Genomic DNA, 26,520 nt, shown 5'->3' with positions numbered 1-26,520 from the left:
TGGTCTTTGCCTCAGCTTGGGTTTGCTGTACCTGAAATGCCCCAGCCTTGCAGAGTTGGTGTGGTGTGGTGTGGTGGGTAAACACGGGGGCACCAGCCAGCCTGTGTGGGTTCAAACCCCACCTGTGGCACCTGCTAGAGAGATGTTGTTGGCAAGTTACTCAGCTCCTGTATCTTCCAGCTACTGTGTTTATGATAGAAGGACAGTCATAGCACCTATTTAATTTTGGGGACGACTCAGGGAATTTGTCCACGTAAAGAATTTAGGACTGGGGCCGGCGCCGTGGTTCACTTGGTTACTTTTCTGCCTGTGGCGCCAGCATCTCATATGGGTGCCGGTTCTAGTCCCGGTTTCCCCTCTTCCAGTCCAGCTCTCTGCTGTGGCCCGGTAGGACAGTGGAGGACGGCCCAAGTGCTTGGGCCCTGCACCCGCATGGGAGACCAGGAAGAAGCACCTGGCTCCTGGCTCCGGATTGGCACAGCGCCGGCCGTAGTGGCCACTTGGGGAGTGAACCAATGGAAGGAAGACCTTTCTCTCTCTCTCACTGTCTATAATGCTACCTGTCAAATAAATAAATTAAAAAAAAAAGAATTTAGGACTATACTTCTTCAGCTAGACAAATAACTGTCATGATACCGCCTCCACACACTGGTGTTACTTGCTGCCTCTTCCTCTGTCTGCTCATCTTACCATTGCTGTCACTCTGTCGCTTTGTCACTTCTCCCCACCCTCGTCAGCACTTGACATAGTGTTTGTTTGCTCACTGTCATGGTCTTACCTGCTACATCTAATGCACTATGGGAGCAGGGACTTTTATTTTGCTCAGCACTGAACTCCTAGCCTCTGGAACAGTGCCATGGCACCAGTAGTCTTCCAGTGAATCAGAATGGATTCATTTCTTTTTCCTTTGTAATTTACACAAAGGAATACATACAAAGGAAAAAAATAAAATGCTTATTTTATTCTTGTCTGATATTTTATGATTTAAAATGGAAAGTATTGTTAAAAATTTTTTTCTTGGAAGCATAGCTCCTTTTCGTAATCTAAGGGAATATCATACTCATTTTATAGAAATCCACAGTACAAAATGCTACAATGAATAAAATGATAAGGTCATTCCTTTGTTAAGGAGCTTCCAGAGAAAATCTAACAGTAAAATATTATTTTTTTCTCCTAGATACAAATATTTTGATTTTAAATTCCTAGCTATAGTGCTGAAAAGGAAACATCCATAGAGAATCTGAGGTTGAACTGAGAACCTGAGCTTGAACTGAGAACTTTAGGGTTGTTTATATCTCCAAAGTTGAAGTTATTGCTCAGGCACACAAAGCCAAGAAGAGGTAGAAGTGGCATCTGAATGCTGGCTATTATTCAATATATCAGGCAAAATTTGACTAAGGTTCTTTTCCGTGTCTCAATTAGCTGATTTTTCTGAGCAGCGCTCTCCAGCAGGGCTTCTTGGTTTCTCCACGGTCCTACCTCTGGGAAGCACCATTTTACTGGCCCTACTGCTCAGGACCTGCCTTGTGCTGTGTGTTAGCTGATTTTCATGCCTCAATAAAATAGCTTATAGACACTCAAGAAGTATGAAGCCATTAGGAGTTCAAAATGTACATGACCTTAGAGTGACCCTACAAGTACAAAGTGTTAACTGTGAGGCCAGCAGGGAGGAAGAGATTTAACACAGACTCCTGAAATCTTATAACATAAAAAGTTGGCATTTGTAGCTAGTTGGGATGTGATTTGTCCGTGATGCTATAGAAACTGTTAAAAAAGTAAGATGGGGTCTGTTTGAGATTTAGATCTTGCAGTGGTATAGGTCACTGATGGTTACCCTATTTGAAGGTATTTATCTTTGGATCATGGTGGTACTTTGCTTGCCACATGTAGACTTGTACACACAGAAATACTGGATCAAGTATTTTGAATAAGCTGACTATTAAGGCTATTGGTAATTTTGAAAAAGAAAATGAATGATTTGATAGAATTTAAAGAAATCAATTGATTGGCTTCTGTGCCAATCAATGTTTCAGTGCAGAAAATGAATACTATCTTGTTTTAAATTTTTCCTTTTTTATTGTGATATATATATATATACGTATAATATAAAATTGGCCATTTTAACATTTTGAAGTATACAACTCAATAGCAATCGTAGGTTGTACAACCACAGTTCATAATTTGAGTTAGAAACTCTGTACCCGTTAAGCACTACATCCCCATCCTCCCTCCCCCTAATCCCTGGTGACCTTCCTTCTGCTTTCTGGCTCTATGAATCTGTCTACTCTAGGTATCCCATGTACTTGGAATCATACAGTATTTGTCCTCTTGTGTCCTATTTGGTATAAATGTTTTTAAAGTTCATCCATGTTTTAGCATGTATCAGAATCACATTATTTTTTAAAGAATAGATAATATTCCATTGTACGTATGTACCTTATTTTGCTTATCCATCACCTGTTGATGAACAATTGGGTTGTTCCCATGTTTTGGCTATTGTGATTGATGTTGCTCTGAACACTGGTGTACTACATCTGTTTGAGTTGCTACTTTCAACTGTTTTGGGTGTACACATAGAAGTGGAATTACTGGATCATAGGGTTTAACCTAATTTTATGTTTAGCTTTGACTAACTGCTGAATAGTTTTCCAGACAGCTGCACATCTTATATTCCCAATGGCAATGCACAAAGATTCCAATTTTTCTGTATCTTCAGCCAGCACTTACATTTAGCATTTTTTTGGCTAATAGTCATACTGAGTGTCAAATGTTACCTTATTGTGGTTTTGATTAACAGTTTCTAATGGCTTGTGATGTTGAGTGTCTTTTCATTTGCTTATTGGCCATCTGTATATCTTCTTTTGAGAAATGTGCATTGAAGTCTTCTGTCCATTTTTGAATTACCTATTCGAGTTTTTGTTGTTGGATTTTACAAGTTCTTTATATGTTTTGGATGTTAATCTTCTGCTAATAGTTTTAGTTCTTCTATTTAGGTCTTTGATCCATTTTGACTTAATTTTTCTATGTGTTGTGAAGTAAGGGTAGCCTTGTTTGCTTTGTGAATTAATGGTAAAACTACTACTCAAACAGTACTCTATACTTTGTGTGTCTGTGTGGGTGCAGTCTGTTGAAATCTTTACTAAGTGTATACTAAGTTGATCTTCTGTATATAAAGATAATTGAAAATGAATCTTGATGAAGAATGGGATGGGAGAGGGAGAGGAGATGGGATGGTTGCAGGTGGGAGGGAGGTTATGGGGAGAAAAGTCACTGTAATTCAAAAGTTGTACTTTGGAAATTTATATTTATTAAATAAAAGTTTAAAAAAAGGTTTTATTTATTCACTTACTTGAAAGCCATGTGGGGGGAAGGAGAGAGAAGGAGAGAGAGAAAAAGAGACAGAGAGGGAGAATCTTCCATCTGCTGGTTCACTCCTCAAATGGCCATAATGGCCAGAGCTGGATTAATCTGAAGCCAGGAGCCTCGCCTGGGTCTTCCATGTGGGTGCTAGGGCCCAAGGATTTGGACCATCTTCTGCTACTTTCCCAGGTGCATTAGAAGGGAGCTGGATCAGAAGTTGAGCAGCCAGGACCCGAACTGTGCCCACATGGGATGCCACCACTGCAGATGGCAGCTTTACCTGCTATGCCACAGCATCAGCCCCAAACTTAATTTTTATCATCTAGGATTATTTTAGCTATTTGGGGTCTCATGAGATTCCATATGAATTTAAAGTTCATTTTTTCCAGATCTGAGAAGAATGTCTTTGGTATTTTGATTGGGATCACATTGAATCTATAAATCGCTTTGTGTAGTATGGGCATTTTGCTGATATTAATTCTTCCAGTCCTTGAACATGGAAGATTTTTCCATTTTTGTGTCCTCTTTTATCTCTTTCCTTAATATTTTATGATTTTCATTGTAGAGATCATTCACATCTTGGCTAAATTTATCTCAAGGTACTTAAACATTTTTGTAGCTATTGTGAATGGGGCTCATCTTTCAAGTTTGTTCTCAGCCACAGCATTGTTTGTAGATACAAATGTTCTTGACTTGTGTGTTAATTTTATACCCTGCAACTTTGCCAAACTCTTATGAGTTCCAATAATCCCTCAGTGGAGTCTTTTGGTTCCCCTTTGTATAGGATCGTCTCACCTGCAAAAAGGGATAATTTGACTTCCTCTTTTCCCATTTATATCCATTTGATTTTTTTCTTGTCTGATGGCTCTAGAAGACTTCTAGAACTATATTGATTAATAATGTTGAGACAGGACATCTTTTGCTCTTTCCAGATCTTAATGGAGATGCTTCTAGCTTTCACTCATTCAACATAATACTTGCTGTGGGTTTGTTGTATATTGCCTTGATTGTGCTAAAGTATGTTGCTTTTATAAACAATTGGTTTAATTTTTTTTTTATCATGAAAGGATGCTGTATTTCATCAAATGCTTTCCCTGCACCTATTGAGATAATCATATGGTTTTTATTCTTTAATCTGTTAATATGATGTATCACCTTTATTGATTTGCCTGTGTTAAATCATCCCTGTGTACCAGGGATAAATCCCACTTGATCCAGGTGAATGATATTTTTCATGTGTTGTTGGATTCAATTTGCTAGTATTTTCTTGATGATTTCATCAGGGATATTGGTCTACAGTTCTTTTTCCTTATTGTGTCTTCTTTGGGTTTTGGAAATAAGGTGATACTGGCCTCATAGAAGGAGTTTGGGAAGATTCCCTCACTTTCAATAGTTTTGAATACTTTGAGAAGAATTGGAATTACTTTTTCTTTAAAAGTGTGGTAGGATTCGAGCCGGTGCCACGGCTCACTAGGCTAATCCTCTGCCTTGTGGCGCCGGCACACCGGGTTCTAGTCTGGGTCAGGGCGCCGGATTCTGTCCCGGTTGCCCCTCTTCCAGGCCAGCTCTCTGCTGTGGCCCGGGAAAAAGTGGAGGATGGCCCAAGTGCTTGGGCCCTGCACCCCATGGGAGACCAGGATAAGTATCTGGCTCCTGCCTTTGGATCAGCGTGGTGCGCCGGCTGCAGCGCGCCGGCCGTGGCGGCCATTGGAGGGTGAACCAACGGCAAAGGAAGACCTTTCTCTCTGTCTCTCTCTCTCACTGTCCACTCTGCCTGTCAAAAAAAAAAAAAAAAAAAAAAAAGTGTGGTAGGATTCAGAAGTGAATCTATTCCATCCTGGGCTTTTCTTTGTTGTGAGTGTATTTTTTACTGACTCAATCTCTGTCTTATTTATTGGTCTATTTAGGCTTTCCATGTCCTCATGACTCAATTTTTGTAAATTGCATGTATCCAGAAGTCTACCCATTTCTTCTCGATTTTCCAATTTGTTGACAAATAGCTGTAGTAATTCCTGATGATTCCTTTATTTCTGTTGTATCCATCGTAACATTTCCTTTTTCGTCTCTGATTTCATTAATTTGCATCTTCTGCACTGCGAGTTTTTTTTTAATTGGTGTATCAATTTTGTTTATTTTTTTTTTTCAGAAAACCAGCTCTTTGTTTCACTAATCTTTTGTACATTTTTGTTTCAATTTTGCTTATTTCTTCTCTAATTTTTTTTATTTCTTTCCTCCTACTAATTTTGGGTTTGGTTTGTTCTTGTTTTTTTCTAGATCCTTCAAATGCGTTGTTAGATCACTTATTTGATGCCTTTCCAATTTCTTTCTCTCCCTTTCTTTCTCTCTCTCTTTCTTTCAATTTACTTATTTATTTATTTGAAAGGCAGAGTTACAGAGGCATCGAGTGAGAGAGAAAGAGAGAGAGAGAGAGAGCTCTTCCATCCACTGGTTCACTCCCCAAATGCCCACAATGGCCGGAGCTATGCCGATCCAAAGCCAGGAGCCAGGAACCAGGAGCAAGGGTGCAAGCAGGTACAAGGGCCCAAGGACTTGGGCCATCTTCTACTGCTTTTCCAGGCCATAGCAGAGAGCTGGATGGGAAGAGGAGCAGCCAGGACTCAAACCAGCACTCATATGGGATGCTAGCACTGCAGGCAGAAGCTTCACCCACTATGCCAGAGCACCGGCCCCTCCAATTTCTTGTTGTAGAAATTGATTGCTATAAACTTTCTTCTTAACAATGCTTTTGCTATATCTCCTAATTTTTTTATGTTTTGTTACCATCTTCATTTGTTTCTAGAATTTTTTAAAAATTTATTTGAAAGGCAGACCTACAGAGAAGTAAAGGCAGACCTACAGAGAGGTAAAGGCAGAGGCAGAAAGAGAGAGAGAAAGAGATCTTCTATATTTACTGATTCACTCCCCAAATGGCCACAATGGCTGGAACTGGGCTGATCTGAAGCCAGGTGCCTGGAGCTTCTTCCACGTGTCTCCCACACGGGTGCAGGGCCCCAAGGAATTGGGCCATCTTCTGCTTTCCCAGGCACATTAACAGGGACCTGGATTGGACGTGGAACAGCCAGGACTTGAACTGGTGCCCGTGTGGGATGCTGGCACTGCAGGCGGCAGCTTTTCCCTCTACACCACAGTACTGGCCCCTCTAGGAATTTTTTGATTTGCCTTCTGATTTCTTCTATGATCTGCTGTTCATTTAGGAGCACGTTATTCAGTCTCCATGAGTTTGCATATTTTCTAGCATTTCTTACGTTGTTAATTTCCACATTCATTCCATTATGGTCAGAAACAATACATGGGAAGCAGGATACACAGCAGACTTATAGAATGGCAAAAGCCCTAAACAGCACTCTAGCCTCAGAATCAGCCCTTAAAGGCATTCAGATCTGGCTGAAAAGCCTATGAGAGTATTTCAGGCATGGAAAGCCAAGACACTGTGGCAAAAAATAAAAAATAAAAAATAGAAGCAGCAACAAAAAAACTAAATGAAAGATCTCTGTGAGTGAGATCCCAGTGGAAAACCGGGCCATCAAAGAAGGAGGTACCTTTCTCTGAAGGTAGGAGAAAACTTCCACTTTGACTATGGCCTTGTCTAAATAAGATTGGAGTTGGTGAACTCAAGAGGCTTCCATAGCCTTGACAGCTCATGACAAGAGCCTCGGATGATTACTGACATCATAAACAAGAGTGTCAATTGTTAAATCAACAACAGGAGTCACTGTGCACTTACTCCCCATGTAGGATCTCTGTCCTTAATGCGTTGTACTATGCAAATTAACGGTAAAACTACTACTCAAACAGTACAATTTGTGTGTCTGTGTGGGTGCAAACTGATGAAATCTTTACTTAATATATACTAAATTGATCTTATGTATATAAAGATAATTTAAAATGAATCTTGATGTGAATGGGATGGGAGAGGGAGTGGGAGATGGGATGGTTGCGGGTGGGAGGGAGGTTATTGGGGGGAAAGCTGCTATCATCTAAAAGTTGTACTTTGGAAATTTATATTTATTTAATAAAAGTTAAAAAAGGAAGAATCATAAATAAAGGATACATACAACACACAAAGAAAAGAAACAATGCATGGGATGATTTCAGTTTTTTTTTTTTAGATTTATTTTTTATTTATTTGAAAGGTAGAATTACAAAGAGAAGAGGAGAGGCAGAGAGAGAGAGAGAGAGAGAGAAGAGAAGAGAAGAGGAGAATCTTGTATCCACTGGTTCACTCCCCAAATGGCTGCAATGGCCAAAGCCAGGAGCCTGTTCTTGGTCTCTGCTGCTTTCCCATGCATATTAGCAGGGAGCTGGATTGGAAGTGGAGCAGCTGGTTCTCAAACTGATGCCCAAATGGGATGCCTGCACTGTCGCAGATGGTGGCTTTACCCACTACGCCACAACACTGGCTCTAGTCTTTTGATAACTTTGAAACATGTAGTATGTTGTTATTAACTATGATTAAATGTATTGTCATATGTCACTAAAACTTATTCTTCCAGTCTAACTGAATCTTTGTATCCCTTGACCACTATTTCCCCTTTTTCCTGTCCCTCTTTCACTTCTTCCTTGTTCTCTGATAATCTTTCTCCTCTTTGTTTTTATGAGATTATCTTTTTAAGAGTCCACATGTGAGTGAGACCCTACAGAATTCAGCTTTCTGTGTCTGGCTTTTTTCACGTAGCATAATGTCCTTCAGATATATCTATGCGACTACAAATAACAATTTTTCTCCCTTTTTAAGGCTGTATAGTATTCTATTGCACATTTCAACAACTTTTTAAAAAATCCATTTCTCCGCTGATGATAATCTTATTAAGGTTTTCTAGTATATGTTGAGTTGTACTGCTATAGGGGAAAAGAAATTGCTTCTCACTCATTGTTAGGTTCATGGCTAAGGTCACTAAAGCAAAAATCACATAAATCTATTTAATATAAGTTTTATGTGACAAAAGAGACTTCACATGGAAATGAAGACCCAAAGATATAGGTAAAATAGTAATTTTGGGGTGCTGAGTTTGATGAAGTGGATAGTTGTGGAAAAGTGTGATTGGGTAAAAAAGTACAATCCTATGGTGATAAACTAGGGAGAATTTAGAAGGCCTGCTTATGCAGATTCTTCTCTGTGTCCCTGTGTCTTTATTACAGGGTGTTCCTTCCCTCCACGCGTAGGGAGGGCACCTCTCAACTGTGAGTCCTAGGTTTCAGAGTCCAGTTTCAGAGAATGGCCTTGATCTTCCTCAGTTTTATGACTTGCTTCCCTTGCAGAAGTTAAAGGGAATGGGAGGGTGACCTGTTGTTTTGTCAAACGCCCAAAGTGCCGTATTCTGGGGTAGCATATCCTGAAATCCCATCACCACAATCTACAATTTCTTTAATCCCAAACCTTTATCCTCTACTCTCCATATTCAAACCAAACACTGTAGTCTCTAGTTTCACCTCCTTCCATTTTTTTTCTTGAGCACTGCCAGTAGCTTAGTCCATCACTATTTGTGGGCATTACAATATTGCTTCCTACCATGTTTCCAATATGCACTTGACTTTCTCTAATACATTTTCCACATTCCATACATGACCGGGAACAGTTATGGACATGATGTCCATCTTTTGACTGTTGTTCCTTGATTCTTCCTGGCCTGCAGCAGTCAAACTCTGGCCAGACTTTCAGCACAAGGACCCCACCCTACTAGTCTCCTTTTTCTTTGTCCAGTTTCCTCAGCTGTCCTCAGCTACTGGCTGCTTCATGGAAGTTTGTGGGTCTCTTTTGGAACCATTTGCCTGAAAATAATTTCATTTTTTGCTTGGATCACTCCTCCTTACCACTTACCACTGGCCTTGGACACTGTTCATTTGGAAGCTTCATCCCATTTTTCTCCATCCCAGATTAAATGTTTTAGTGCTCCCAAGGCATCTTCTAGGTACTTCACTACAGTGTTAGCACTCTGTACTGTAGTCCTTTGTTTATATTAGAGCATTCCCAGTTTAAAGTAGGGAAGCAATATTTTAAATTTAATTTTGTCTTTTCAGTGCTTCATAAAGTATAGGTTCAATAAATCCTCATGGAATGAGAAAATGAATGAGTCGCCACCACCCTTCTAATAGGAAAGCATTTTGAAAAAACCGTCAGCATTCCTGTTATCTTTCTGTAGAGAAAAAAATCATACTATGATTAATACTTTTTAAATATCCAGTGATGAATACATAGAAAGAATTGTATCCATTTCTAGAATGCTTTTTTAAAGGAAGAGATGAAATTAATGTAATGCAAATGGGTTCTTGTTAAACATTTTTTTGTTGATGCAAAAATCCCCAGGATAGTAAGCATAAACCATATTTTTTCTCTCAATTAAATGCTTATAGATTTGTGGCCCATTCACAGACCACTTTTCAAACAGGCACTTTTGTTGCCTTCTATTTTTGCATCACCTCCCAGCCCCCATTACCAAGGGCATTCCCTTTACCCAGGGAAGCCTTACCATTAGTAGAGGATCGGTGGTTTTCCCAGCACACAGTTTGCTACCCATGTTAAGTAACTTTCTGTTTTGGAGTTTGTTAAATGTTTCCACTGCTCTTCTTATACCATAGCACTTCCCGGGATGGGACTGTCTTTTGATTTTGATGGCGATGCTGGTGAATAAATGCAATTATTCTGGGGTACAGTCTGGCACTGCATTACCTCCTGTAAGGGGTCAATGTAATCCATTTAGGTTGGTGAATGACCAAAGAATACTAAGTCAAATTCTGCCTGGTTCATTGAAGAGAGAGGTAGTGCCTCCACAAAAGACTAATCATTTTTACAGTTGTCATTTCTTTGCAGAAAAAGTAACAAAATTTGACCGTAGAAAGCTGATACCGTTTCTATATAGGGGACAAGTGGCTCCAAATTTCCTTGGGACCAACTATATACTGTATTCCTTGGAGGATGTAGGTAACATATGCCACTGCAGTATTTAAGCTATGTGATTCTTTTTTTTTCCCCACTGAACATTATATTTTAGCTGTCTTGGCTACTTATGCTTTACTCAATATATGCTGAGCATTCTCATGTTAATGCTTTTAAATCCACATGGTTGGCTCTCTTCAGAAAACATCAGTCAGCATTCTATTTTTCTGAGTTCTGCCCATTCTAAAACACAAGTTCCTATATGAGACTTGCACAGTTTTCCCTAAAGTGGGTTCTTCCTGCTCCTATAAACCCAAAGGAATTTCTTGAATCCTCTTTATTTTTTTGAGAGGTGGACACACACACACATCGAGAGAGAGGGGGAGAGAGAGAGAGAAAGAGAGGCAGAGAACTCTCACTCGCTGGTTCATTCCCCAAACTGCTGGCAATGGCTGGGAGGCTGAAGCTGGGAGCCTGGGACTCAATCTCAGTTTCCCATGGGGATGGCAGGGACTCAGCTACTTGAGCCGCACTTGCTGCCTCCCAGGTTCTGCATTAGCAGGAAGCTGGAATCTGGAGCCAGAGTTGGGAGTGCTGCAATGTGGGATGCAGATGTGTTAACTACTGCCTTAACTGAGAGGCCAAATCTCTGCTCCTGATCCTCTCTTTGTCAACTACTTTATGTTTAGATGAATTATCTTGGTATGCTATGCATCCTTAAAATCCTGTCAGTGTTTAGCAGAGTGCTTTCTCTTTAACATGTGCTCAAATAAGCTAGTGTTGAGTGAATGTCTGTGGTTCTGGAAGCTGTGGAATGCACCAAGAGAAAACACTTGGAGTGGAAGAAACAGAGAGCTGAGACCAAGGGAGCACACAGAGGCATGGAGGCTGTCAGAACTGAGGTGGCATTTCTACAATGAAGGCCTGGAAGAAAAAGGACTGAGTCAAAGTAAGAGGTTGCTTTAGAAACGCCGGGCATGGAGCATATCCTTGCCCTTTGGGAGGGAGAGAAAGATGGGAGGGAGACACAGGAGAGCTCGGTGTCCTCCTCTGTCCCTCCAAGTTCTGGGGCAGAGTTACTCTTCGGAGAGAAAGAATGTGACTCTGACTCTCAAGGAGGGTGAAAAAGCCCAGCAGGGTGGAGGGTTTCACTTCCTATGTTGAACACATTGATAAAAGCCATCCAAGCTTTTCCTATAAAGAGCATTTAAGTTATTTTGGCAACCCCAGGGAGCTACTGGTATTTAGAGAGGGAGTTCAGATAAAAATAATGCCAGCCACATGCACTCAACTCTTCCAGGGGTCTCCAGGTCTCCTAACATTTGCTATTGCTGATGGCGGTTTGCTTTGTAAAGTCCACGTTCAGCCCTGGTTCCAACCTGAGACTCTGGGGTCTAGGACTGTTTTTCACATCTCAGAAATTGTAAAGGCACTTAAATGTTTACCCAGGACAGGCTGCTCAGGCTGACTAAAATGTCAGGTATTTTTACTTCAGACTCGAATTGGATCCACTCCAATAGGAGCGCTCTTATGTTAATTCGAAGTTGATTGGTAAAACGTGAACTAATTTAAAAATGCAATTTCTTTGGTAGATAAGCCCTTTCAAACATGGGTTTTCTACCTGATGAAGACAAAGACTTCAGAGTATTTTTTCCTTTTTGTTCCGTGAGGAGACGAAACAGTTTTAATCCTCCAGCTCTGAAGTAGTCTGTGTTCCCGTGCGGTGTTACTATTTAGATAACTCTGACTTTCTCTCCTGCTCCTTTCTCTCCCATGGTTTGTCTCCTGCATGTTTAAATAGCTAATTAGCATCAGATTACTTTTTTTAGGTGCTAGTTTGCCAACAACTTCAGGCTTTTACAATCTGCTAAAATCATCTATCTAAAAGAGGATGCTTCCTTCTTTGTTCTGAATTTTTAAAACACAACTGACTATAGCAAAATACATGAAATGTAAAAACAAATTTAGTGTGATATTTTCATCAGGGAATATGCAAGGCTATGCTGCTCTATTTGTTGCTTTGTTTTGATATTTTAATTCAAATGGCAAGGTATCCAGGACCAGTTCCATGGGAGAATTGTCATGTATAATCTCATAACCCCAATATAAAATATTTTCGTTTTGTGTCCTATCCTGTAGTCCTTGTTTACATGCTTTATAAGCTTTTAAAATAACATTTTAAGTAGTATTGAAATCATTATATGTATATTATTTTGTATCTGGTATTATTTAACATTTAAAAAATTAACTTTTTTGAAGGGTACAGAGATAGAGATAATGATAGAGATAAAGAGGGAGAAAGAGAGAGAGAGAGAGAGCCCATTGTTTCCCAATGCCTGCAAGGGCCAGAACCGGGCTAAGGTGATACCTGGAGCTGGGAATGCAATTCAGTTGTGCCACCTGTATGGGAGGAGGAGCCCAATTACTAAGCCATCAAGTGTTGCCTTTTAGGATCTGCATTCGCAGGAAGCTGGAACTGAGTTGGAATTGGGACCCAAACACAGGCACTCTGATGATAGGGACAAAAATATCAAAGGGGTGGAAGAAGTTAATAGTTTTGAGAACTATATACTTATTTTTTTAAATTTAAAACATTTATTTATTAATTCATTAAAAGCAGCATAGTATATTTTAACAATCACTATAGCTTTCAAATAAAGGGTGATATTGTTTTAAAATTTTGCAAACCTTTCTCATGTCTAAATAGCATTTGGAATGGGCTCCAACATGACAAAATAAATGATATTTTAAGAACAGCAGTATAATGAATACCCCAGAGCCCATCACCCATTTTAGGATCTTGAACAAATACCCATATGTGTAATTTGTCATGCGCTCACTCCATCTTATTGCCTACTCCCTCCCTGCACTGTCTCCCTCCCCACACACCAACTCTCCTGACTTTTTGTGTTAATTTTTGCTGGCTGTACCAAGTAATGCAGCCTCAGTATAACTCAAATTTATAAAGCTAAACGCATACAGAACTCAACAGCCTTTAAAACAATCCAAATTCAAAAGAGAAATCAAACAGAAGAATATAAACAAAAAGAAAATAAAAGGCATTACAAATATAATAAAAACAATGAAATTTGTGTCAAAAACTAATTTGTTATAACAGCAGATGGGAATGAACTCACTTGTTGCAAGGAAAAAACTCTCAGAATGGACTTAAAAACAAACATCTAGCAATATTTCAGCCAAAGGAGACATAGCTAAAATGAATTAGCTCGGAATCTGGAAGGAAAATGACGAATATGTGTTTGCCAGATAAATGTGAAAGGAAGTTATTAAATAGTCAAAGTGGGTTGTTGGGCATGAGAGGTTGTGTTCCCAATGAGGCCACTAAAATAATAAAATCATAGATAGTAAATACCTTTTTGTGTTTTCGAAACACGAAAAGAAAATAAATGTCTTTGGAAATAAAAGTGAAAACTGATGGTGGCACAATAGTGGCAGGTGTTATTTCACTTCTTAGTCCTTGATCCTGTGGGCTGAAGAAAATGCAGGATATGAGTGATCTGATTATTGACACTGATTTAAAAAGATAAACACTTGTGGGGAGCAACTCGGACTAGACTAAGTTACTAGAATTAAGACTTATTCTATGCATCTGCTCTCCCACAATATGGCGCTGAGAAGGGAAACAGCTTCTACACAGCTGCCTCTCTCCAATTTGATTGACTGAGCTGCAGGAGCTGATCTTGCTCCTGATTGGAGGAGAGCAGCGTACTCGGCGTGTGGGTAGCAGAGTTGGGATTGGTGGAGGAGGACTATAAAGGAGGAGAGAGACAACATGCAGCAGGAACATCTATCTGAAGGAACACCTGAGCAGCCCCCGAGAGAGCCGGCCTGCGGTGTGCTGCTCCCCCGCGGAAGTGGGGAAAGTGGCAGGGGGAACCGCCCTTCCATGGAGGTGGAAGGGTCGGTAGCCAACCCGGGAAGAACCAGCAACAAACCCGGGGAGGGCCAAGCAGACAAAAGAACAGCGCAGGGTCCTGTGTCGTTCCTCCACGAAGAGGGGGAGCGACATAATGGTGCCGTGACTCGGATAGGAAACCTAGGCAGGGTTTAGTGTCGTTCCTCCATGAAGAGGGGGAGTGACAAACACTAAACCTGGTATGTTGCAAACAGAAAAGAAGCATTCTTTTTTATCACTAATTTTTTTGGGGGAAGGTTTTGAGCATAAATGTTGCCACTTCTAAATGAAGTATTATGACATAATGGAAAATATTGCACAGAACTCAAACATGGAAATGATTAACAAAATATCTAGCAACAAGTTTATGTGCTACATTTAAAAATTAATCCACACAAAATAAATAAATTGAAACATATCTCAGATTTGAAAGTCTTAAAAAGTTATATTTTATTTTGATATGTAAATATTTTTAACAAGTTGTCACTGTCATAAGTTCAAATGGCCTGTGAAACTACTGCCTTGAAATTGCTGGCTTTAAGTAACAGAAATATAATTTTAATTCACTGGGGTTGGTGCTGTGGTATGGCAGGTTAAGCCTCTGCCTGTGGCGCCAGCATTCCGTATTGATGCCAGTTTAAGGCCTGGCTGCTCCACTTCCAATCCAGCTCCCTGCTTAGGGCCTGGGAAAGCACTGGAAGATGGCTCCTGGAACCGTGCGGGAGACCTGGCAGGAGCTCCAGGTTCCTGGCTTCAAATCAGCTCAGCCCTGAATGAGTTCACCTGGGGAGTGAACCAGCAGATGAAAGACCTCTCTTTGTGTCTCTCCCTCTGTCTGTAACTCTGCCTCTCAAATAAATAAATCTTAAAAAAAATAAGAATTCACATCGAAACTTTATAAAATGTGAATAGTACAGGCATATTATTTTTGTCTATCACTAATTTTTTCCACAAACATTGGTATTAGATGAAACCAGTGATTAAAATTTTCAGAATAAAAATAGTATAAGGCCACACAATTTGAACTTAAATAATTGAAATTAGAAATAAATAACAAAAGTTGAATTCACATCGCCAATCACAAATTTAAACATCGTTTCCTAAATAACTCTTGGGTCAAGGAAGAAATAAAAGTTGTAATTTCAAAAAAAGCTGGAAAATAATGAGAATGAAAATACTGAATAGCAAAACCGGCAGATGTGTGGAGCCAGCATTGTGGCCTGGTGGGTAAAGCTATCCTCTGTGATGCTGATATGCCACCTGGGTGCTAGTTCAAGCCCTAGCTGCTTCCTTCCAGTCCAGCTCCCCGCTAACATACATAGGAAAGCAGCAGAAGATTGCCCAGGTACTTAGACCCCTGCCACCCACAGGGAAGACCCAGGTGACATTACAAGCTCCTGGCTTCTGCCTGGCCCAGCCCTGGCTATTGTGGCCATTTGGGGAATGAACCAGTGGACGGAAGGTATCTTTTTCTCTCTCTCTCTCTTTCCCCCATCCTCCCTTCCTGTCTCCCTCTCCCCTTCTCTCTATTCATAGCTCTGCCTTTCAAATAAATAAATAAATCTTTTTTTAAAATTTTCTATTTATTTGAAAGTCAGAGCCACACAGAGAGAGGAGAGGCTGAGAGAGGGAGAGAATGAGAGAGAGGGAGAGAGGTCTTCCTTCTGATGGCTCATTCCCCAAATGGCCGCCACAGCCGAAGCTGCGCCAATCCGAAGCCAGGAGCCAGGAGCTTCCTCCTGGTCTCCCATACGGGTGCAGGGGCCCAAGCACCTGGACCAGGCCACAGCAGAGAGCTGGACTGGAAGAAGAGCAACCAGGACTAGAACCAGGCGCCCATATGGGATGCTGGCGCTGCAGGCGGAGGATTAACCAAGTGAGCCATGGCACCAGCCCCTGCTCCACTTCTGATCCGGCTCTCTGCTGTGGCCTGGGAAAGCAGTGAAGGATGGCCATTTGGGGAGTGAACCAACGGAAGGAAGACCTTTCTCCCTCTCTCTCACTGTCTATAACTCTACCTGTCAAATAAAAAAAAAAAATAAATAAAAAATAAAAAGAAGTGGATCAGCCAGGTCTGGAACCAGCGCCCATATGGGATGCCAGCACCCAAGGCCAGGGTGTTAACTCGCTGTTCCATGGAGGCGGGCCCATAAATAAATAAATAAATCTTTAAAGCCCCTCAATTATAGAAGAAATTCCATAGCTATGAGCACTTTTTTTAAAAGTTCAGTTAACTGAACATGCATTTCATAAATTTACAACATGTTTTTTTTTTTTTTTTAAAGATTTATTTATTTGAAAGAGTTACAGAGAGGCAGAAAGAGAGGGAGAGAGAGTCTTCCATCCACTGATTCACTCCCCAAATGGCCACAGTGGCCAGAGCTGCGCATATTCGAAGCCAGAAGCCAGGAGCGTCTTTCAGGTCTCCTACATGGGTGCAGAGGCCCAAGCACTTGGGCCATCTTCTTCTGCTTTCCCAGGCCATAGCAGAGAGCTGGATCAGCAGTGGAGCATCTGGGTCTCATACTGGCATCCATATGGGATGCCGGCACTGCAGGCGGCAGCTTTACCCGCTATGCGCAGGCCCCAAACTAGTTCTTAACCTTAAAAAAGAGAGAAAATACAAATGTATATTACTAGGAATAAGAGAAGAAATATTGCAATCATAGAAGAAAAAAATTTTAAAGATTCTAAGGAGCATTCTGCTATTAAGTTTGTACCTAATGAAAAGGAAGCTTTTTGAGGGAATAGAAATAAACCAAATTGATTCAAAAAGAAATGCAAAACCAAATGTATCAGGGATCTCCCAGGTCACCCTCAGTTCGGTGAGGCACCTGAAGGACTCGTGGAACTCAGAAAAGCTATTTCTCACAGTGGAAAGGTACAGATTAAGGTCAGCAAGCAAACAAGGCACATAGGTTGGAGTCCAGGAGAAATCAAGCCTGTCCTGTCCCTGGGTAGTCACATAGACAGCAGCAATGTGTTGTTCACCTGCTCCTTGCTATTCAAAGCTGTTGAGGCTCAGTCATGCTAGCATGGACTGTCCATGCGACTCACTTTAGTTACTTAGTTCCCAGGCACTTCAGATAGCAAGCTGATACAGCTTGTCACAGGCTCGGCTCCAGGTAAACAAAAACAGGCATTCACCCTAAACAACACTGTTACCATAAAGGGCTGGTCCTGTGCACCTTTGGAATGTACAGGGTTTGGACAGCATAGGCCTGCTGAATTAATTCTTTACTGCATACACAATCAACCAATTATATTGTGGGAGATTTAAAAAAAATTATTTATTTTATCTGAAAACCAGGGTTACAGAGAGGCAGAGGGAGAGAGAGAGCTTCCATCCACTGGTTCACTCCCCAGATGGCTGCACCAGCCAGAGCTGCACCAGTCCAAAGCCAAGAGCTTCTTCCAGGTCTCCTACACAGGTGCAGGGGCCCAAGGGCTTGGGCCAACCTCCACTGCTTTCCCAGGCCATAGCAGATAGCTAGATCAGATGTGGAGCAGCCGGGACTCAAACTGGAGCCCATAGGATATGCTGGCACTGCAGGCAGCAGCTTTACCTGCTACGCCACAGTGCCGGCCCCAAGATGTTTTATAAGTTGTGAAGATCTACCATTTCTATAGTTTCATAATTAAATTCTTTCAAACTTTAGAAGAACAAGTAATTGCAATGTGATTCATACTTTCCCAGAGTCTACAGGTAGGAGGAAATCTTCCCTGTTTGTGTAATTTCATCATAGAAACACAAAATGAAAAACAATAGTGCAGAAAACAAATTACACTTCTGAATATGATGCAAAAACCCTAAACTAAATGTCAGCCAGTAGAACCTAGCAGTAAGTAGAAGAGCAGGCATTTAGCCTAGTGGGTGAGATGCCATGTCCCACATTGGTACACTCAAGTTTAATCTTTGATTTTGGCTACTGAATCCAGCTTCCCATTAATGTGGACTTGGGAGACAGTGTTGATGGCTTAAGTACTTGGTTTCCTGCTACTCATGTGGGAGACATGGATAGTCAGTTCCTTGCTTTGGTTTCCAGTGTCTGTTGTAGGTATTTATAGAGTGACACAGTGGTTGGGATCACTCTGTCTCCACCCCCCTCCCCCTGCCAAATAAATAAGTAAATACATCTAAAATCTAAAAAAGAATAATACATATTTATTGCATGAAATATATTCCAAGAATGTAAGTATGGTTCAACATGTATTCTCTTTTTTAAAAATATATACATTATACATTCATTTATCATGAACAATGTGTATTTTTATGCATTTATTTATTTTTTATTTTGACAGGTAGAGTTCTAGACAGTGAGAGAGAAAGAGAGAGAGAGAGAAAGAGAGAGAGAAAGGTCTTCCTTCCGTTAGTTCACTCCCCAAATGGCCACTATGGCCGGTGCTGCGCTGGCCCCAAGCCAGGAGCCAGGTGTTCTTCCCAGTCTCCCATGCGGGTGCAGGAGCCCAAGCACTTGGGCCATCCTCCACTGCCTTCCCAGGCCACAGCAGAGAGCTGGACTGGAAGAGGAGCAACTGGGACTAGAACCGGTGCCCATATGGGATGCCAGCACTGTAGGTAGAGGATTAGCCAAGTGAGCCATGGCGCCAGTCCCTCAACATGTATTCTAAAAATAAATGAAAATACTACAGTTTATTCATAAGAGTTCAGTGAAGAACAAATGATAATATCTCAATAGATAGCAAAACAATATTTAATAAAGTCCATCATTATGATTTTAAAACAAAGTCACATAAGACAGTATTTCCTCTATTGAATTAAAAATGTACATCTCAGGGCTAGCTTTGTGGCACAGTGGGTCAAGGTGCTGCCTAGGATGCTGGCATCCCTTATCTGAGTGTGTCTGAGTTCTGGCTGCCCCGCTCAGCTTTAATCCCATGCTGATCTGATCACCTGGGAAGGCAGTTGATGCTGGCACAAATACCTAGGTCCCTGTGCGAGACTCCAATGGAGTTTGTGGCTCTTTACTTGAGCTTGGCCCAGTCCTGGCTGTTGCAACCATTTGTGGAATGAACCAACGGATGATGATGAAGTCTAGAGATTTAATTACATTGATCCATGGCAAGAAAGAAGTGTTTTCCCATTGACTCCCTGTTCTCTCCCATGTCTACACTGAGACTGAACTCTGGTTGCAAATGATGGCAGCCACCCAGGTTTCTCCCTGCTGCCTTGGGTGCAGCCAGTTGCTTCATTGTCCTCCCTGTCACCTCCTCTTGCATACTAGGAATTGGAGGCACTGTGGGGTCACATGCTTAGATGGACCAATGAATAGGGGCCAGACACCATGTATGCTGACATCCTTGTATTTCTGCAGATCAAGAAGCTGTCCAAATCAGAAGTTTAAAGACTGTGTGTGTGTGTGTCACTTGGAGAACACTCTCTCGTGTTCCTATTTTGTGCTCCGGGGGGAATTCCCAGATTCCAATGATAGCACGCAAGTGGGAAAGCACTGCTCGCCTGCAGACTGGCAACTGCCTTTCAGCATGAGCATGAGATTCCTCTGTAAAAATGTCTAGTCCTTTAAAATAGCAAGTCTACTTTTGCTTAACTGATAGGTGGCCAGAATTGCTGCTTTCATTTTTAGAACATCCTCAAGTTGGCTGTCTTAGTTTATTTGAGGTGCACAAGCATAAGGTAGCTCATAAACATCAGGAATTTATTCCTCACAGTTCTGGAAAAGGAGAGTCAAAAATCAGTGAGCCAGCAGGTTCTTGGCATGGTGAGGGCCTGATGTCTGTACCCTGCGTGTCCCTTCCTGCTGTCCTCACTAGATGGAAGGGCTGAAGGAGCTCTCTGTTTGTAAGGGCATTTATTCCATTCATTAGTGTTCTCTCCACAGGAACCAATCGACCTTCCAAAGCCTTACTTCCTAGTATCATCATACAGGTGGTTAGCTTTCAGCAGATGAATTTTGGGGGAATACAAGCAATCAGACCATAGCAGTCAAAAAATAAACCTAGATTTTGGGCTTTGAAATGACGCTATATTGGGATGGGACTCTTTGAAATATTGGGAGGATGTGAATGCAATTTGCATTTGGAAGACACAGAAGTCATTGGGACAGAGGAAACCATGGTAGAATTTTACTTTGTCCCCCAACCCTAGAGCCCATCTTTTGATGTACTTGCCCCATGTGGTCCCTTCTCCCTGAGTGGGGGTGGAGCTAGCTACTGTGATGGATGCTAAAGTATGATTAGATTGCTAACCCATTGACTGAATTAAAGAGAAGTAGGTGGACCTGACCTAAGCAAGGAAGTCCTTAAAAGAGGGAAAAGTGGGTATTTCTCAGAGTGAAGTTGTAGAGACATTCTGTGACTGCATCGGAGGAATGAGCTGTTTGAAACCTGCAACAGTGCCCTGAATTCTGCTAACATTTGGGATGAGCTCTGAACTCCAGATGAGCACACTGCCCAACTGACACCTTGCTGCAGCCTTGTGAGGCCTGAACTTGAAGGTGACTGAGTCCTGCCCAGACTTCTGACCTCCAGGACTGTGAAATGATAAACGAGAGCTGCTTTAAGCTGCTGTTGATGCTAATTTTCTATACAGCAATAGAAAACAGCTATACGTCCTTATTATGGAAGCAGAATGGGAAATAAAATGGTTTCTGTCTGGCTTGTTTCTGCTTCTGTTAAAATAGTAAACACATTTTCATCTTTTTGTGTCCATAGATCTGCTCTATTCCCTCCCCTCTTTACCTCTTCCATTCTCTTCCTCTATTCTTGCTTCTCCTTTTCCCTGTCCAAGTTTTCCTTTAATGTTTCATTTCCTAGTCAGACTTGATTGATTCCTGTTTCTGTTAGCATATATTATTGCATTACAGACAGGCATATTTATAATTAGTGTGGGTGAAAGGGCATTGGCCTGGCAATCATAGAGGAGTCCTAGCCCCCTGAACCTGAGCAACAGACAAAAATCATTTGCAAATGAGGAGCTGGATCAGAAGATGTCTACATTTCCCATTTATACAGCCTGTGATTGGGTCAGCTGCCCACATCTGTGTGCAGAGTGGGAGATGATGCTGTCTCTGTTTCTGGGGTGCTTTGCAGGGTGGCATGAATGGCTGCAGGTAATAATATGTCTTGCATTTGCAGCTGCCTCCCTGGGAACGGGCTCATGATGTTCCTAAATCACCACACCTCGTTTGGGAGGCTCACTTAGGCTCCATGGATTGGGCTCTCATCCCTGGAAGCCTTCTGATTTATCCTTTCTATGGCACTGATTCACAGTTTTTACCATTAATATGGGAGAAATTTCAAAGAACAGATGCCTGAAAAATGAGGAACTCATTCTGACAGTGATTTTCCCTTTTGATGATCTCTGCTCTGGAGACTAGAATTGGCTCTGTGAATTCCATCAGTAGGATCGGCAGTACTCCTTAGAGTGCTGGTGATTAAAAGGTGAATAAATCAGACCCTCAGGTAGCTTACGTTGTAGTTGGTCGAGGCTTTTATGTGTCCATGAACAACAGTAAGCAGATCAGAATTTATAATCATAAGAGAAATTCAAGGAACACATTAGAGGGGTTCAGAGGTGGGAGAATTTATGGTAGAGAATTCACAGGATTCTTAAACCCTCACCACCTTGTGAATATGAAAGTGGCGAGTTGGTGGTGGAGAGCAGAGAAGTTTTGGAGAGCTGTCTCGACTTAGTCACCAGGTCCTCCCCTGGGGAAGGCTGGGAGTGGTGTTTTCTCTTCCAAACTGTGAGCCTGATGTGTCTGCAGCAGTGTGAGAGAACAGTCAGTTAACGTCTGATGCACCCAGGTCACCTAAAGGCGCAGAACCTGAGGAGGCAGAGAAGACAGCTTGCATAAGTGCAGTCCATACTACTTACTGGTTGATGCCAAGTGTCGGTAGTGAGCCAGACAGGGTCGCACAAGGGAGTTGGTGTGATTTTTTTCTTACACCATCCAAGAGGGCTGCCTACAGGGGAGATCCAATCTCAGCACAAAATTTGGATGTGGTGGGTGTTTAGAACCAGAGAAGGTTCTCGATGTTTTTGGTCCCAGGATTTTACATCTTGAGAAATGGTTGTAGATCCTAAAATGTTTTTATTTATGTGATTTACAGGTATCAATTCTTACTGTATCTATTAGAAATCAAACTGAAAACATTTAAGGTATTCACTTATTAAATTATTTAAATATCAGAGAGATTTTCATCATATGTTAGCATAAAAACACTTAAAGTGAAATATAAGTAATTTTCTAGAATTAAAAAATTCAGAAAGAAGAGTGGGGTTTTGCATTTTTTACAAATATCCTTGATGCCTGGATTAATGGAAGACTTAATCTTTTGCAGTAGTGATGTGGTTGAAGTGTGGAAGGAAGTTCAATCTCACATAGATATGTAGCCAAAACAGGGAGGAGTAGGTGCAGAGACTTTTCAGAGGATTGTGAATAGAGCATGTAGTCCCTGGAATGAACAATCCACTGGACACTTGTGAGAGAAAGAAAGCCAAACAGTCAAATTACATCTTAGTATGAATATAGAACTAGTTGTGATTTTTCATAATTTTTATGAAGGAAAATGACAGAGTGCTTGAGAAGGAATTAATATGGACACCCAATTAGTCTTGGGAAGAGGATCTTATGGAAGACAGGATTGGGGTCACAGTGGACAAGTGTGAGGTGCTTATGCTCGTCTTCTTAGGTAGTGAGGACCACTGGCGTCATTGGAGTAGAATCAGCGTTAGACAAAGTTGCTCTTGTTCTTACAGAGGACAAAAACGGTTCATAACCAAGAGAGTCGAACAAGGCAGCATGTTTAACAAAGCTTTCATCTTTTCTCCAGGAGTATTTCTGTGCCTTTCAACTGCCTGTAAAATTTGTCTTCTACCCTCCCTTCTGATAGGGGGGCTGACTCTCCCTAGTTCTGTGCATTGCAAATGTTGCCCCTGCAGGATATGCAAAACACTGCAGGAGGAGGAAAAATCCATTCTCTATTGAGTTATACCCTGGGGAGGGCAGCCTCTCATCACACTTCCAGATTGTTTCCTTTCCTTTCCTTCTAAGTCTGTGATTATGCCCTCTTTGATCCCCACATGCCCTTTATTTACCTGCAATATTCTTCCAAACCCTAGGAGTCTGGAAGGTTAGCGGACACCTCATTACATCTGCTTCTGGTACCATGAGATCAGAGCAAGTTAACAGGCCCGGAGCAGAGTGGATTCAAGGTTATCAGGGAGTCAATTTTGTCTCCTGCTTCTCCTGATCTCCTGTGAAGAGAGATGCGCCCTGGTTATTATTGCACATGGTCAACAAGACATAGGGGAATAAACCATTCCGGCTCATTTGCAGAGAGGACTCGTGTACATGGCCTTGCACCTGAAAATGACCTGAAAAGCTCAGCTTCTCATGCAGAGAAATGTGATTTATAAAGCCAGTTTGTTAATAAGGAAATGGGTAGGCAGGAGGGATTATTAATGATTGTTACTTTATGCCAGGCACTATATGTAAATCATCTCATTTTGTCCTAAGAACATTTTTGAAGTTAAATTTTCCTTTCCTTGTAATGTAGATAAGAAAAGTAAGATCCTGGGATTTAATGAATTGTCCAAGCCACATCTCTAGTGACCTAGTGTGATTTGGCCATTCCCCATCCTGCACACTTATCTTTTCTTTGTGGACATTAATATACTGCCTGAATATACAATAGTCCCCACTGATTTGTTGTCAATCATTTTAGTGTTCTTATTAAGAAGGAATCAATTAAAGAAAAAGAAGACAAAAGTCAGTTTTTCTTAAACTTTATTACTCTGTTGTTAGGGTTCTTTTTTCATGTTTGTTTTAAATTTGGAAGACAGGACAGAAAAAAACTAGGGATACAGCAAAAATGTTATTTATTTTCATTTATGCGAGAGAAAGAAGAGAAAAAGAAAAGAAAAAAGAAATGGAGACAGAGAGAGAGAGAGAGATCTTCCATGTGCTGATTCACTTATCAACTGCCCACAATAGCCAGGACTGGGCTAGGCAGAAGCCAGGAATCAGAAACTCAATCCAGACCATCTACCTGGGGGCAGTGGCTCAAGAATTTGAGCTATCTTCTGCTGCTTCCTGGGGTGCACAATAGCTAGAAGTTGGAACCAGAAATAGAGCTATGACTTGAACCCAGGCACTTGGATATGGGATACAGATCTCCAAAGTGGCGTCATAATTTCTGCACAAAATACCTGCCCCAGGATGATTATTTTTCATAGTTGATTCTTTCCCTTTCAGCAAGAAGAAATATCTGTATGAATAAAAATAATTGTATTTCTCTAAATTTTTCTGTATCAAAAAGCTTGAAAAAATACAGGAAAGTAACAGAGAATAATATAATGAATATTTATGGAGTCATAAATTCTCCTGTCTAGATTAAAAACAAGTTATCCCTGAAAAATACTTTCCCCGTATCCTCTCCACCCATCCTGCAAGAGAGAAATCATCTGACGGCAGCTTGGAATGAAGATCTGATTTTACCTCCTGCACTGGCAGACACTTAGTTCTAATAAGATAAGTTCTTCCTGGCAGTTCACTTTCTCGTCTTTCCGTCCACTTACTTCCCTTTCATTCTGAAACACAAGAAAGCTCACTGGTAGCCGTCTTCATAGGGATGTTTTGAAAATTAATGAGCTGAGAGAGAGAGGCCATCTTGAACTTCTTAAAAAAAATTAATGTACAGCCTGTTTCTCTGGCAGCAATGTATTTTTAGAATAAGAGACTGTCTTATCATTCTCTTACACATACACGTATTCAACAGACACCTCTCTAGGATTTATTGAAGGATAGAAACTAGGGCATGGTTTCTAATTGAATAATGATAAAAAGAAAAGATTCAGGGCCATTCTTAAACATTAGACGGTTTAAAGAGTAATTAACTGATAATAAAAAAAATGAAAATGATAAAGTAGAATTGGTTTTTCACATTATCAATCAGCAAGCAAACACAAAGCAATATAAAGTTATTTCTCACATCCTTATGCATTTGCTCACTTATTTTTGAGCTTCACATAGTGGACCAGCTTTGTCTCTATTATCTGCATGACCTTGGGCAACTTACTTCCATCTTTGTAAGCCCCACCTTCCAGTTGTATAACATACAGATGGTGAATGTACTCACTCCATCAGATGTTGTGAGAATCAAATGCAAGAACTCACGCAATGTACTCCAAACAGTGCCTAGTTCGCCCTTCAGTGAACAGTGTTCAATGAATGAATGCTGCAACTTTTGCTGCTGGTGACAGTAGTTTAAGTACCAGTGTGGGATGAGATCTACAAGTGGTTCTTTCACTATCCTGTCCTACAGCCAGGAAGCTCCCGCCATAGGTGACAAAGTGGCACTGCATTCTGGAGCACCTAGGCTCACAGCACAACGTGGCAGGCAGGAAACTACTGCCGAGGTCTGCCTTTCAGTAAAGCTTGTAGCCCCGGCTGTCAAGCTGTGTTTAGCAATCAGCCTCCATCTCTCAGCTTCTTCAGGATTTCCTCAGCTGCAGGGAGATTACCTGCTGCCCAAGATTGCACTTTCTCTGTACAGCCTGCAGCTGCTGGCTGAATGACATGGGGATAGAAGAGCCCAGTCATTTTGACCCAACATGGAACCATCCTGATGGGCACTGTTGACTCTGAAACTTCCCACAAGGCAGTTGGGACCTTACTGAATCTGCACTAAGTGATTTCCTAGTGACAAGAGCCAAGAGGAGCTTGTGAAACTGCTGCCATTGGCTAAGAATGTGAATACAGAACAATTCTGTCTCCTGCTTGCAGGGGCATGGGGTGGCAAAGATGAGTGCTAAGCAGAAGGATGTGAAGGAAGCAGGTGTGGCAGGCCTGTTAAATCTCCGTCCAATTCATCCATCCGACCCTGTAGAAACTAGACAGATCCTGCAAGCTCAACCAAGCAGTAGCCCCCATCCAAGCTGCCATTCTGAAGGCAGCATCTTTGCTGGAACAGATTAACACAGCCTTGGGTATTTTGTGGCTTTTGACTTGGCCAATGCATTTGTTTCTCTCTCACTTGTAAAAAAGAATAAGAAGCAGCTTCAAAAGCTTCAAATCCAATGGAATGTGTGTGTGTGTGTGTGTGTGTGTGTGTGTATTTACAGTTTTTACCATTACTGTGTTCACTCTCTTGACCTCTATCATTATAGTTTAAAGAGATCTAAGGCCGGCGCCGTGGCTCACTAGGCTAATCCTCCACCTGCGGCGCCAGCACTCCGGGTTCTAGTTTCGTTTGGGGTGCCGGTTCTGTCCCAGTTGCCCCTCTTCCAGTCCAGCTCTCTGCTGTGGCCTGGGAAGGCAGTGGAGGATGGCCCAGGTCCTTGGGCCTTGCACCTGCATGGGAG

The 26,520-nt window shown here is 41.5% G+C and overlaps 1 long non-coding RNA gene across 1 annotated transcript in view; it reads left to right on the top strand.

The window, feature by feature from the left end:
- Window positions 1-26,520, top strand: part of LOC127483573 (uncharacterized) — a 59,209-nt gene that overhangs the window by 8,101 nt on the left and 24,588 nt on the right. The gene's annotated exons all lie outside the window — the stretch shown is intronic.

This window comes from Oryctolagus cuniculus, chromosome 13 (genome assembly GCF_964237555.1).
Source record: "Oryctolagus cuniculus chromosome 13, mOryCun1.1, whole genome shotgun sequence".
NCBI lineage: Eukaryota > Metazoa > Chordata > Mammalia > Lagomorpha > Leporidae > Oryctolagus > Oryctolagus cuniculus.
Note: the sequence above shows the minus strand (reverse complement) of the source record. Positions and strands in the feature narration are given on the sequence as shown.